A 14,428-nucleotide genomic window follows, 5' to 3' on the forward strand; every position below is an offset into this window, starting at 1 on the left:
TCTGGTTTTTCGGATTTCGCCCGGTTACGTCTCTGGGTAGTAATGGTAATGGTAATGATGTGTACTCGTTCGGTTCCGAGGCATTGATGTATATAGTGTACTATACTTTTGCCTTTAGAGCTTGTGCTTGTGTGCGGTTAAAGCAGTGTCATAAATCTTTTCTGGAGCTGGAAAGAAAAATATTTTAAGTAGGTAAAGCAGAGTTAAAGTCATACAATTCTTAATATAAAATAGCTTAGTAGGTAAAAGAAATATATATATCTAAAAATATTAATAGATAAGGCAGAGTATCATAGAAATAACATCCTTTGTTGTAGTGAAGCTGAAGTTTAATATAAATACGTTTATTTATCTCCCAAAACTATTTACAAGCTGCATTCAAGCTTCCATTTAAATGCGAAACCAAAGAAAAGGTCAATCGATTGATCTGACATATGCTTGAAACCTTCTTTTTTTGATAACCTTTCATCATATTGACCTCGCTTCTCGCAGAAGCACCAACCCATCCCCATGTCGGGGTCAGCAGTTCGTCAGCTGGGAAATGCACGTCTCGCACACACAATTGTCCTTTTCAATGACCATTGCCATTGCTTTGTTATCCTGTCGTTTTGTCTGGCTTTAGTCACATTACAAATCCAATTGCCAATGCGAGATAAATGCGCTCGGATAATATAAACTGGCGTGTGTGGGAAACGGTCACTTAGCCGACAAGGACATGCACTAAGTGACAGTCAGAGGGAAGGTTGGCGGGAAAAGGCAAGTAGCTGATTTTAATTTTAGTTAAATCAAAATGTGCTGAGGCAGGAGTCGGGTTTATAGCCCACTACCAAATGGAGCACTCAAAGGATATGTCTGCACTCTCTTTCAGATATCCTCAATGAGTTTGCGCGTAAATTTTTCTCTTGAAGGCGACTTGAAATAATACTGTAAGGGCTGTAAGGAATAAAATATATTAACTTTCCCTACTTTACTTATTTGGCAGTGCAATGTCCTTTCCCCCGGATCAAGCAACAGACGACCTGCTTTTCCAGGACTTTTGGCCTGACTGCCTGCCATGCGTTCGGTCTGCTCGGTTTTCATAAATAATGCAAAGCGCTGGAAATAGTTGTTTACGGGTCTCTCAACCCTCTCCACTGGACGAGGCTCTATTAAAAGTCGGGCATGGCTGCCATTTAGATGGCAGCTAGTTAGTTTTTCACTTAATTGTTACGAAAATAATTTAACCCCGTCAAGCATTTGTCAATTTCGGGTGAATAATTTAGCACGCCATTGACTTCTCGACCTGAGTCACTCGGCGGCGAGTGTGCGTGTGTGACATAAGTGAATTCAATTTGTCGGCATTTTTCTTTTTTTTTTTTCCTGGGTCATTATATAATACGTTGTAAGGATAAGCATGCAATTTCCTAAAGGGCAGGCCCTGTGTGGCACTGTCTGGTTCACCGGATCCTAACAATCAACAGTCATTGCTCCAGTTGTGTGCGCTAACCGGTTTTGTGGTATGGGAAATGACAAGTGGAAAATTATGAAGGGAGTATTACGAAGCGGAAATAGAGGAGAGAGAGAGATGTCCTACTATTGATAGGCTTGAATATTGGGGAAATTCCTTTTGCCTGGAACCAAGTCTAGACTCTTGCTTGTGACTTGGCACTATTTTTGAAAAAGAATATTTCCTCCATTATGAATAAGCTTTCATTAATGTTATTACTCTTAATTTTATTGTAGATTGTAATATTAAATAAAAACACGTAAGTATCAAAGCTCAAATCCTGCCAGTGTTATTTCAACTAACCTACAAGTCCATAAAAGGTATAGTCTTTGCACTTATCGAACCACAATACCTGTTCCCCCAAATCCTTTATTGGTTGATTCTCCGTTTCCAAAAATAGGAAATTCGGCAAAACCCATTGGAAAACTTTGCTTTGTCTACCGCGCGCGTTCAATATTGAAAATTACACCTTAATTAAGTGCCGTGAGCGCATTGAAAATGTCAATAAACCGCTTCTGCCCGAAAAACCAATATCCTCTCGCACTTGTCGTCCTCGTATCTCCCCTCTATTTCCACTCGCCTCGGTGTTTGTCTGCAAATTTGAACAAAAACAGTTCCAATTGTTGTCGCGGCGCCATATTTGTCAGCCATTTGCAACGCATTCTATTCCGCCCGGGTGGGATTTTCCAGTCAGGGAGGGTGGGTTGGTGGTCCTTGTTCGATTTCCGTTATGACAGGACGCATTCATTTCTGGCATCATCACGGTTGCATGATGCGTTGGCAAAACGTGTCATCGGCACAACGATTCGTTCCGCTTGACAGTTGACAACTCCATCAGAAAGGTAAACTGATGGCCGGAAAGGGCGGGGGTTTTGTGGTGTGTGGAGGCAGGAGGCAGGAGGCAGGAGGGCAGCCAGGTAGTCCAGCTGCTGGTATGGGAACAGCAGATAGAACGGAACTGGAGATGGCTTCTCCTCGGTCGGGGCTGCTCAATAAAATGTCATTTAGTGCTGGTGTACGTGCTAGTGGCATGTACAGTAAGTCCTGCAGAGGTATTGATGAGCTCAAGAACAAATGAATTGGAAACAATGCAGAACTGGGAAATAAAGGAAAATAGTGTTGCAAGTTAAAATTTCATTTAAATTGAGACAGTGGTTCTTTTAAGAAGATTTACCCTAAGGAAATGACTTAATAAATACACAAAACTATTGAAGCTCTCATTTAGAAGCTCGTTATTTAGAAATGAGGAAGGCTTGGGGCTTTTTACTTTCGTTATTAATATAAACTTAAAAAAAAAAACATTTTTTTACGAAAGTAAAACCACAGATTTGTTAAAAAAAAAATCCTATACATGCCTGCACACTTTCTGTTACCGGTTTAGACTGAATTATTTAGCTATTAGTGTTCCCACTGTTGCTAACGCGTGTGTGTTCTCGCAATTGGTTGATGGCCGGGCGTAATTGGCCTGTAATTGAAAACTTTGCGGATAATTAATTGCTGAAAGTTGGCTCACGACATTTATATGGTTTTAGCTGAGGTTTGTCCCCTCCATTTGTTCCGACTTCTGCCATTCTCTTGCACTTCCTTTGAGCTCCCTGAGCTGCAATTGTAAGTTAATTAAGCGACAGCTAGAAAGCGAATTGAGACTACTTGGAGTTTCCTTCTGGGCGAAGTGAGTTTTTGAGACTTGCCAGGATATTTAGTTGTCGAGGTAATAAAATAATCGAGTGAATGACAAGATAAAATAAAGATTTACTTTGCTTTTACATGGGTGTTTAGCTTTAAATAACTTAAATTTATGTTTTTGAGTGCCTTCATTTATTTAAATTCCCTCCTTAATTGCCTTAGAACAATGCTTACAGTAAAGTTATGCCTTAATTAACCTGCATTGATTGATCTAAATAATTTCGAATTCATAAATCTCATTCACACAAGTATTCAATAAATTGGCATGGCTGTCTGGGAAGATTTTATTAATTTCAATTTGCCTTTTACTTAAGTCACTGTCTTTGTTTCAATCAAATAAATATTTTCCCTTTGTTTGTGGAAAATCCAAGGCATTAGGGGGGCCTGTTCGTGGAAAGCCAATTTTGAAAGTAAAACCCATAAGTCAAAAGTTAATGCCACCTGTATAAAATTAATGCATATTTAAGCATCGGCCATTGAAACGGGCTACTCTCAATGCTCGGCTGGAGTACTTGGGAATTGGAACTAATGAATTCTTAATGCGTTTAATAACACATTTCAAAGGGGGCGTCACACCGGGGGTCTGCTTGGGTCGTTAACACCGGGACGAAAGTCATTTGTCCCCATTCAATCCACTTTGCCGCCACCCACCCGACCTCGTCCTTGGCATATGTTCTCCTGCTCATCAGCAAGCGAAACGGACATGCATTGGCCAGGACTATAAACAAAGTTCTTAATTTCCGCGCCACATAAAACTTATCTTCATTTGCCGTCCATGGCATTGGGGGACTCGGCTGCCTTGACTGCCTTGGGGCCCCTCGATCCCCAGGGTTCTTGGGTCATAAAAATCACAACATAAGCTAAAAACTTTATGCTGAATGCAAACTGGCAAATGGCAAACCCAAGTTTCCTTTGCCTTTTTGCCCAATGCATTTCGACAAGGCTGGACAGTGGCACAAAGCCAGATAAAAATTGAGTGAATTAAATATTTGTAAAAGTAAGAGCTGGTTTATGGTTTCAAAATATAAATATATAAAAAATTATTTTAGGTTTTATTTTAGTTTAAATCTAAAGTATTGTGCTTACTATTAAGTCCAAGTCAGTGTGCTAAGATTGTTGTCCTCCGCCGAGCTATTTGTAAGCAAAACTTTTGCGGCAGAGCTCGAAGCGACCGGAGGAGGCGTATAGCTTGGACCTGGGACTAGGTTTTCCCACCAAGGCTAGCTGCTCATGTAGTTGCATTATCTTAATGTTCATTAGGTTAAGTTTTTGTGCATTTCCTTGCCGGCTGCTGGATGCTAGGTTCTCGATGGTGGTTACCAGGATGCGGTGGCTGCTCATTTGTGGGCCAATCTCCCGTCGACATCCGGCGATGCCGTCAATCCAGCAGCGACTTTCATTTCCATTTCCACTTCAACTTTTACTTCTACTTCATCTGTATGAACACTTGTGATAAAAATAATAGAGCTACCGATAACAAAAATATATAAAAGAGTCATAATAATTGATGAATATAATAAATATGAATATGTATTACCTTGGAAGCTTCATTTTACTTTACTCTTTAACGCACTTAAATTTTAAACTTAAATAAATACAAGGAAGTATAGAATAAGTGCATTATTTTAATTATTTTGATTGGTTTGAAATACTTTAAACCTACATAAAATCATTACCACTTGTAATTATTTATATATAATTTTGGTATTTATTTTTTAGCCGCAACTGTAGGATGGGTTATGCTCCTTGATGAGGGTTGGCTAACTTTTGCATTCCGTTTCCTAGGCAAACTCGTCACAACTTTTGTGTCCAAGCCTTTATTTCTCTCGCTCTTTACTAGATTTTTTATTTCTGTTGGTCTTATTTTTATTTATGCTCTGTCCTCGGCTTTGTGTTTATGTTTCCTGTCTTGATTTAATATAAATTGTATTAAAAATGTTTCAAAACTTCATATTGCTGACTAGTGTAGCGATTGTGCTGATGTTTCTTAATGAAAACTAAAAATTGACGATGAATTGTATTGAGTCGAAGCGGCAATGACTTTTGGATTTCACTGTGTTTCGCTTGTGACAGTTCATTAGTATCTTACATCTTGTCGGATTTGTCGCGATTTGACATTTTATTATGGCTCGGAAAAATAAAACAGGGGAAAAAAAAACAAAGGACTTTGTGCATAAAAGCAAGCCCATAATAAAAATGGCAAATGAGAGTGGGGTGAAAGTGGATAATTCTGCTGCCTTTGGCTTAGTTGACTCCTTTCGCCTTCCCGCCCCCTTTTTGTGTGCCTGCTTATCTCCTTTTTGTTGTAGAATCTGCTGTATTTAAATGCCCTATCAAAGGGCATTTCGAGAGGTATATTTATTTATTTTAATTACAAGTAGAAATAATTTAAAGGATGGGTACAAACAATTCAGAAATATTAGATTTAAAAAAGTAAATAGTTAAGCTGATTATATTTTGATTTTATTCAAAAAGAAGTGTATTCAAATACCACACTGACTCTCCATTGTACTTTTGTTCACGCTTTCCCAGCTTTCCCTTGGCTTTGGCTTTATAATCAGCCAACCAGTCGACTCACTCGCTGTGTGGGATTTATTAAGTTTTTGGTGTTGTTAAGCTTTTGTTGCGGTTGCTGCCGTTCTTTGTTGGCGGGTCTGACTTTGACACTTCTGTTGTAGTTTCCCCACTGCTTCGGCTCCTGCTGCGGGCAAAAGTAATTTGTATAAAAGTGCAACCGACTTTTATTTGATGCGACACAGTGCAGCTCCTCTGACATTCGGCCAGAGATAATTGAATAAATTTCCTCTCGCTGAGGTGAAGGGACCTCACCGGAGGGTATAGAAGCCACAGCGCTAATTGGAATTAGCAAATGGAAGAGTCTCTTTGATTAAAGTGAGGAGTGGAAATAGAAATTAGAGTTAATTAGGACGGAGGATGTCAGAAAAAGGAGCAGTAATTGATTATTTGTAGATCTACATAATTAAAATATCGTGTAGAAAAATCTAAATAAAGTAATTCTTGAATGTCTGTCTCCATTTTGCATAAATTAGGCCAAATTTACATTGAATTCTAATGAAAAAGCCACAGACCGTTCCTTCAGAGCAGCGAACACCCAGAAATACCGAAGAGACCGTTGCCCACAGTAACTGAACATGCAATTGGTTATCGGCTATGGTACAGGAACATGTGTAGAACACTGTACACAACGAGGGGCACACCTCAACCTGGTTAACCTGGCAACGGCAACAGCCCTGCACTCCTAAAATCCAAAGGCAGGACCCTGAAAGAAGGCCGTGTTTGGCATTGTACTCCTGCGGACTTGGGACTCCGGATTCCAGACTTCGATGCTCCGATGGAGACCGGTTACCAAATGGTAACCGACACCCGCACCGCCTCTCGTTGTACCAATCAACGGCCGTGTCAGTAACAGGCCAAGCAGCATTACCACGTCCGAGGCCCGGGGCTAAACGTTGCACTCACAGAAAGATAGAAACGCAAAAAAAAAAGTAAGTTAAGCTTGCTTAAAAAAAATGATCTTTAAAAAATATAAAATCAATTATCAAAGGGTTAGTTGTAAGTCTGTTTACTTAAAATTTCAAAGGTTTTTCTTCCAGTGATACATCTTGAGCTGCGGCGAAACAAAAAAAGTAGGGAACAAAGGCAAATCGGAAACGGAAGTTGCATGTGAAAACGGTCGCAGTGTCCTCCACGGAGCGGTTGCACACTGAGCTGGCTTCGATTTTTCCTTGTTCTCTCCGTTGTCCTTGTTGCCCTGGCCCCTTATCCCCCACCTCCTTCCATTCTGTCTGGCTGGGACTCTTGAATGGCTAACTGGAATTGACAGGTTTTGCCTTTTTGTGCCAAGTTCTCTATCCCAGCCATCGCCTCCACCGCTTCAATGGTCTCTGTCTTTGGCTTGTCAATGTTGGCTGTCAGGTTTTCCCTTTATTTTCCTGGCTATGAAATGAGATTTTCAGCTTTCCGACATGCTGCATAATAGTTTATTCCATATTTCATAGCACTCATTCTCCTTGCTCCTCGACGGGATTGTGCCGTCGCTGCTGGCCACTTAATTTGTCATTGATGGTTTGGCGAAATGCAATTGCCAAATTTGTTTTCCCGGGGGGGATAAGGAAACGAACGACCGCTAAACAATTAAATGCTGTCTGTCGTCACCTATAAATTTTTTATTTGCTTTTGGCTGGCATTGTGTTACGTCACTGCGTACTTCTGGTTGGTACTGGCACTGGGAACCCCCAGAAAAATGGCATTTCGTCTGTATTTGCATCGCTCGCCGACTGAATTTTACGCCTCGTTGGTTATCCCAATCCCTTGCTCTTCACTACCCTTTTGCGGTCGTTCTTCCTTCGACAGTCGCCACCCACCCACCAGGCCACGCCACGCCCAAAGGGTCATACGCACATTTCAATAATTGTGCAACAACTGGAAGCGATTATGCAATTTCATCAGACCAAGAGAGAGAGGCACACAGTGCCACATTGAGATCGGGTGTAAAAAAATCGTGCAAATGGAGACCATGAGACGAAGAGGCTGTATACAATAAGAGCGAGAAGAGGGTTAAGCGACACAGAAATGCTCTACATTTTAATATAACATTTTATATATCAGTATTTGGTCTTATAAATAACAAGAACTTAATTCCACATTTCTTAAAGTACATTAAATATTTTCAATTAATATTCTTTTATAACATTTTTCAGGGTATCCTTATCCCCCATTGACTCACTGTTTGCAGATTGTTATATGTGGAATTGTTGGAAAACGGGCCAGTAGTTAGGCTTCGTTGTTATATGAGTATTGTATCTTTGCCTGTACATCTGCTGAGCTGATATGGCATTTGGGAGAACGAGCTTTATATCATTTGTGGGCTTCCCCTGTGCCGAGTCCCCACTCCATCCATATCCCATCTCATTGTGTTCGAGCTTGGATGGGCGTGTGGTGTGCATGTCTGGCTTTCATTTTGAGGTTATGCAAATTGTTATGCTGATATCATAATTAATTCGGTGGGGAAACAGGCCGGAAACAAATTGGGCTTTGAATGAGTTATTGTATTTTTGTGGTGCGCTGCATTTTTGTGCTCACTTGAATATCCTGGTTGCTCTTGGTTACGGGATGGTACAGTATGAACACGTTTTGCAACGTAAAGCGACACATTTGGCTGTTCCCTTTTAATGTGTTTCACTGCTATTGGTTTTAGTTTCCGTATTTGGGTTTTTTATGGAGCTGGCTAACACCAGCCACTGCCAAAAAATTATAGTCTGCCATAAAACGAGCCACAAAACTCTGAGAGCCCGTCATCAGCGTGGATAACTCAACTAGCTTGAGGTTCTCAGCCACAAATAATCAGCGCTTTAGTGTCTGGTAATGTCCATTGTTAACACGGGTAGGGTTCCTCCTCACCACTTGGATATGGATATGGAAAATCTAGATGCTCGCCACCACCACTTCGTTTTTCTGCATCTGGGGAAAGGGAATGATAAATTAGCTGCATATTATAAATTCCTTTGAGTTGAGTTGTCGCACATGCGATGCCACGATGGCTGCTGGAGGGCTCATGTAGCCCATGGAGCTCATGGAGCTCATGGTTCATGGCTGCTGGCAATTGTCCGTGCATAAGTGTGCGTGTGAGGCGTAAGTAAGCCACATTTGCATACAGCAAGGGTGGTTAAAGAAGTTCTCAAAAGAGATGAGGCAAGTTAACTCTAAATAGAGTAAGTATTTAAGAGGGAATTAACCGATTGATGGCAATAATTTAGCAGTTACCAATTATCTACCTCAAGCTTGTATTAGGTACACATCAACCCTGGCTTGTATGCTATTATTTTGTATTTCAATATTTAATTTAATGCAACAATGTAATATTTATTCTTATTGCAACTCTTCAGACCACCTTCGTGACCGCAACTGTCGCGCTGTCCCCTTGTCTCCGAGTCGTACCGCGTTACGTGGCCCGAGTTGAGTCGAGTTGAGTTGCTTGTTTGTTTGTTTGTAGGTGGATGGATGCTGCCCGACTGCCTGGAGTGTGTTTCATTTTACCACCAAGGCCGTAAATACTGAGGCAACAACAGCATCAATGGCGGTGGCAAGTGTCCGCCCGCCAGGAGCAGCCCAACGCCCCCTTTTTGTGCCATAAAGCGAGTGTGTCACAGGGCGCAGCATTTGCCTGCTATGTGCGGTTGCCCCGGTTGTCGGTGGTCGGTGGCGTATACGCAATGTGGCCGACATTTTGCCAAAGTGTTTGTGTAAACAAAGTTGTAGGCCGTCTATTTGTTTGCTGTTTGTTTGCCAGTTTGTTTATTGTCACTCACCAACACACACAGGCGCTGGTCTGGTAAGCGTTTACCGAAGGCATTTCCTTTTTTCGGCCATTGTTTGGCTTACCTTAAACATGCTTTGTACATGGGCTCGTTATGCTTCCGGTTCCTCTTCCGCTTCCGTTTCCGCTTCTGTTACTTTTTTCGGGCATTCGTCATTGAAATGATCATTTTGATTGATGGCCAGCACATTTATATTGGGCATTTTGTTTGGTCTCCCTTCGTGGTCCTCTTACGCTTACTTTCACTTTCACTTTCTCTCCGTTTGTTTAGCTTGTTCTTCGCGTCACGGTTCATTGCCAGCTCCAGCTGATTATGCCCCACGGTCCATGTGACATTTATGTAATTGTATTGCCACTGAGTGAATGAGCGAGTGAGTGATGGCCTTGCCCTGCGGGAAACTGCTCCGAGTAAAATATCCGCTCACACACACATCTATCCAGGCTTAATGTCATTCAATTAGCCAGGTTTCGCAGGCTCAAAAGGGTTAAGCCAGGTGCGAAAACTGGCAAGGAAGAGTCAAGAAATTTGAAGGGAAAAGTATAGTAACTGGAAGATAGATATTTTATTATTTAATTTGAATGTAACCTATTTTACTTTGTCAAATATATTTCGTTTGATTTCTGAATGTTGTTAAGGCTTTAAATTTTTTAAATATCCTTTTACTACAAAATTTAGCTATTCGTTTTTAGTTTTTTATATAAATTATATAGAGCATGATGTACAAGCATGGCTAATTTCTTGTGACACCTTTAACTTCTTTGCCTTAAATGGCGCAAGGTCACTTATTTTCCTCACGATAAGCGGGCATTCCATCAATGCCTCCTGCCCTCATGTGTGGCCATCTGCTGCCATCTTCTCATCTTTTTTGTGGTGTGTCTGTGCCACACGGATGCCCTCATTCTGTTTGGCTTGTTTGATTTCTATTATCCTTGAAAGAAGATGTCCTCTTCGGGCCGAGCTAAATAGATGGCCTCTTTGCTTAGGCGCTGGCCGCATTTGTTTGCCTTGTGTCCTGTCTAATTCAATCTCTTTTTTTTTTCGGAGCCAGAAGCCGGGCCTTCTTTGTCTTGGCCTAGATTTGCTGGCGGAAAATTAATGTGGCAGGTTTTCGTGTCAGCGAATGGCGGGCGACCAATTTGTTTGGCTGCCAGAGGGCCTTGAGTCTTGAGTTGTGAGCCCTAAAGGATCAAGGTGAGCTACGGCTGCTCTTGTAGCTGCCTCAAGTTTCCTCCATTGCTTTAAGTGGAGGGAAAAGGAAAATGCACTTGGCTTTAACAATTAAGAGCGTCATGCCGTCCCGTCTCTACCTCCTCTCTTGTGGCGGCAATTTCAGCTAATTTGCTGGCACTCATAACATTTAAGGGCGTCATAAAAAGGGGGAGAGAAGAGCTTAGGAAAACTGACGAGGGGCTCGGAAGCCCCTACCGGATATTAGCGCAAACAAAATGCAACACTTGAGCTGAAAAATTACCGTAATGAACGAGCTGCAGACTCTTACTCTTCCCCCCTGCCTCGGTCGCCTATTTTGCCCAGAAGGGTTGCAGAAATTGTTTAATTACTGCAAATTCTTGCACTGGCTCATGACTTGCTGCACAGAAAGAAAACTAGTAGACGTATTGGTAAATAATGTAAAAGTCTTTTTTAATATTATATTTTCTTTAACATGTTTAGGGGCTAAGCATTTTTACTTGACTCTTTCTTTATAACATTCATTTAGATTAAAAGTAAAACCCAAAATTTTCCTCTTGGTGCAGAACAAAATTAAGGGAAACATGAAGAGTCAGCGGACATTGGCTTGACACATTTTCCAGTTCTTGCTCCCTGCATCGTTTTTCGGGTTGGCTGATTCTTAGCCTCGACTTTATCCGTTCTCTTTGCTGGGAAGCTGAGCTCTTCCTCCTGCTCCCGGCGACTCCCTACATTTCATTAATTTGCTATTAATTTGTATTTTCTTTACAGTTGTTTCCGCCGGTCTTTTTTATACCCCCGCCGCTCCTCCGCATTATTTCAACCCATTTGGGGGCTAATGAACTTGCTGAAGGGTTCTCAGTCACCCAGTTTTCCGTTTTTCCACCCACTCCACTTGACGTGTGCCAGACTGGCTTAGTTTTTGACGAAAAGCGCTTTGAAAACGCTTCTTCGAGTGCCTGCAAGTAGGCAATGATAAATTTGCTCGGGGTGCGGTGAAAAGCTGTTTGAGTTTTTCGGTTAATTCGAATGACAAATGTGCCTGGGAACCGGGCAAAGAACCCAGACATCGTTGGCCAAATGATTGTTGACTCTACTTGAGTTCACTTTGCTGCAAATTGATTGGGACACACAAATGGAGGAGAGACACAAATGGTTTGATGTCTTTGCTGGGTTCCAAATGGAGTTATGTTGGAGTGGGAATGTTGGTTCGTTTCCCTCTATCAGTGATCTTTGTTGTCTCTGTCATGGTTTCGTCTGTGTTCCTCTGGCTTTGATTGCCATATAAATAATTCATGTATGAAAAAGAAAAGAAAACATTCAAAGTTGCATTCAAACTAAGCTTAAAGTGGTTATATCTGCTTTTCTAATTAATACGGAGTATCTCTAGTCTGCAAGTTTAATTAAAACATATTGAAATTAACCCTAAGTGACCCCCAAATACCTATCCCAGTTATTATTATTATTTCCAAATATCCAGTCTGGGCTCAAAATTCCGACGACAGGCAACACGATTAATAATTGTCAGGGCTTGGCCTTAATATTCCAGCGATTCCATCTCATTCCTATGCTCCCTTCTGGGAGCATAGCCTTTAAATCTGCTCAGAAATCTCCGAGCTGTGAGAGTGAAAACTGTAATTAATGACAGGGAGGCTGCGAGTAGCAACAAAATTGTCCATTTCACTAATCTGCAGTACAAATATTTTATGAGCACACTAACATGCCCGGCATCCCGACCCCTCCCCCTCCTCATACATACATATATCTTTACTTATGTATCTGTGTGTTTGCTTAACATTATGAACTGGCTGGAACTCTCCATAGCAACCCAGGGGCAATCATATTCAAATTAATATACCCAATAAATTTTAAGGCCCGGCCAGTAAATGACTGCCACAATTTGCTGTTGGTTTTTTGTGCCCAGTTTCGGGTTCGGGTTCTGGGCAGGGAGATGGAAATGGAAATGGAGATGGGAGTTTTCCTGGCACGGCACCTTCACCTTGTAAACAAGATAATTATGGCAGCAACTATGACAGCGAGCTTCCTGTTCATGGCGGTGTGCTGTGTGTGCCGTCCTGGCCCCAAAAGTAAATTCATTTCCTGCCAGACAATTTTGACTGCTGCCCGAAATGTTGACAATGTGCTGGAGTCCGCATCGAGGACTGTGGGCCACTTAATGAGAGTCGTACTGAGTCATTTTGGGGCCAGGCCAGAAGTTGGGGAATCTCGCCTCTATTTACTTGGCTTGTTAGCGCGGCATGGGTAAACAGGGGTAGATGTCGGATTGTTGTCCCAACGAATGGAATTTCTGACAGTCCTTTATCTTTTGGGATAATGCAAGCAGAGGGTTTTAGCTTCAGGTGTTTATGATGGCTTGTGGCTAACCATAGTTTTCGTTCCAGATTTGATACATTTTCGAAATTACCATAGACAGGAAATATAACTGATATTTAAGCAGCTAACTAGAGCAATTTTTAGTTAATCATCTTTCTTTTTAAGATATAGTAAAATCCCTCATTTATTTTATTCCCATAAATTCCAATTTATATAATATACAAAGCTTCTGCAGAGATTTCAAACCACTTAGATTTTCGGTCTTGTCTCCGTTGTAAACTGTTTCAGCCAGGACTTAAATCAACTTCTCGTCCTGCTTAGGACGCTAATCGAATCGGCCCAATCATATATCTGAGTGGCAAGAAGTTAGCAACGAACTGGCCGGGGAGGGGCTCATTGCAAATCATATTCATTTGAGCCTATTATTGGAAAAGTTACTTCGATAAGCTTTTGTTATGATGAGCCACGATGATGATGATAATGCGATGAGCCCTGGGAGATGCAAAGGCGTCCGCAGATCTAGCCAAGTGCCCATTAATAAGTGGCATGCCACAGTTTGTTGTACGAGTATTATCAACTCTCCAATGGCCAACACGTGGCCCCTCCTTACTCTCCCTTGGCCAACAAAATCACAAAACTTTTTTGTGTATATATTTTTTCTCCTCTTCATATTGATGAAGTTATCGACAGCTTAAGCTCACTCGTTTTTCCTAAAAAAAATTGGGATAAACAAACAAAAAATATAGCAACAAGAATAGAAGTTTCACTAAGTCGGAGGATGTATGCCCTTAGTTAGTTTAATTCTAAATAAAATTTAGCGGTTTTATAAACTCTAATCTTAATTCAAATATGAAATATATAAGCCTTTAGAGTTTATATTTAACTAAAAATATAAATATTGGTTATAGAACCGTAGAAACCTTTGCTTAAAGAGCGGATTAAGAACATCTCACGATCTTTCATTAGTAAAATGGCTTTGATTTTTAAGTTTGACCATTAATTCATACGATTTTTTAAAATTATATTCTCGTAGTAAATTCTGTAAATCTTTCTACTTCTCATCGGGACTCTGAAGTCTGACCAAAATTAGAATACCCTCTGAGGAGGTATAAAAAGGAAAGGCAAAAGTTTGTGCACACAGATCCGCCCCGAGCTATGAGCACCGCTCCGGTGCTTCGTGGTGCTCCTCCGTACTTTATCTCCTGGTCCAGATCTCCCAGCCACACCGAACCGCACCGCACAGCATCCCCCGCGGAGCATTAGAGCGTAACACGTACGCCAAACTTATTGATTTTCGGTCTGTGGCATGCAGTTTTTGCGGCTTTTGGCTTAGTTAGCGAATTATGAAAATATTTGCGCTGCGCCAACCGGAAGCAGTCCGTGATGAATCACCGGA

The sequence above is a fragment of the Drosophila kikkawai genome, chromosome 3R, assembly GCF_030179895.1.
Source record: "Drosophila kikkawai strain 14028-0561.14 chromosome 3R, DkikHiC1v2, whole genome shotgun sequence".
Classification (NCBI taxonomy): domain Eukaryota; kingdom Metazoa; phylum Arthropoda; class Insecta; order Diptera; family Drosophilidae; genus Drosophila; species Drosophila kikkawai.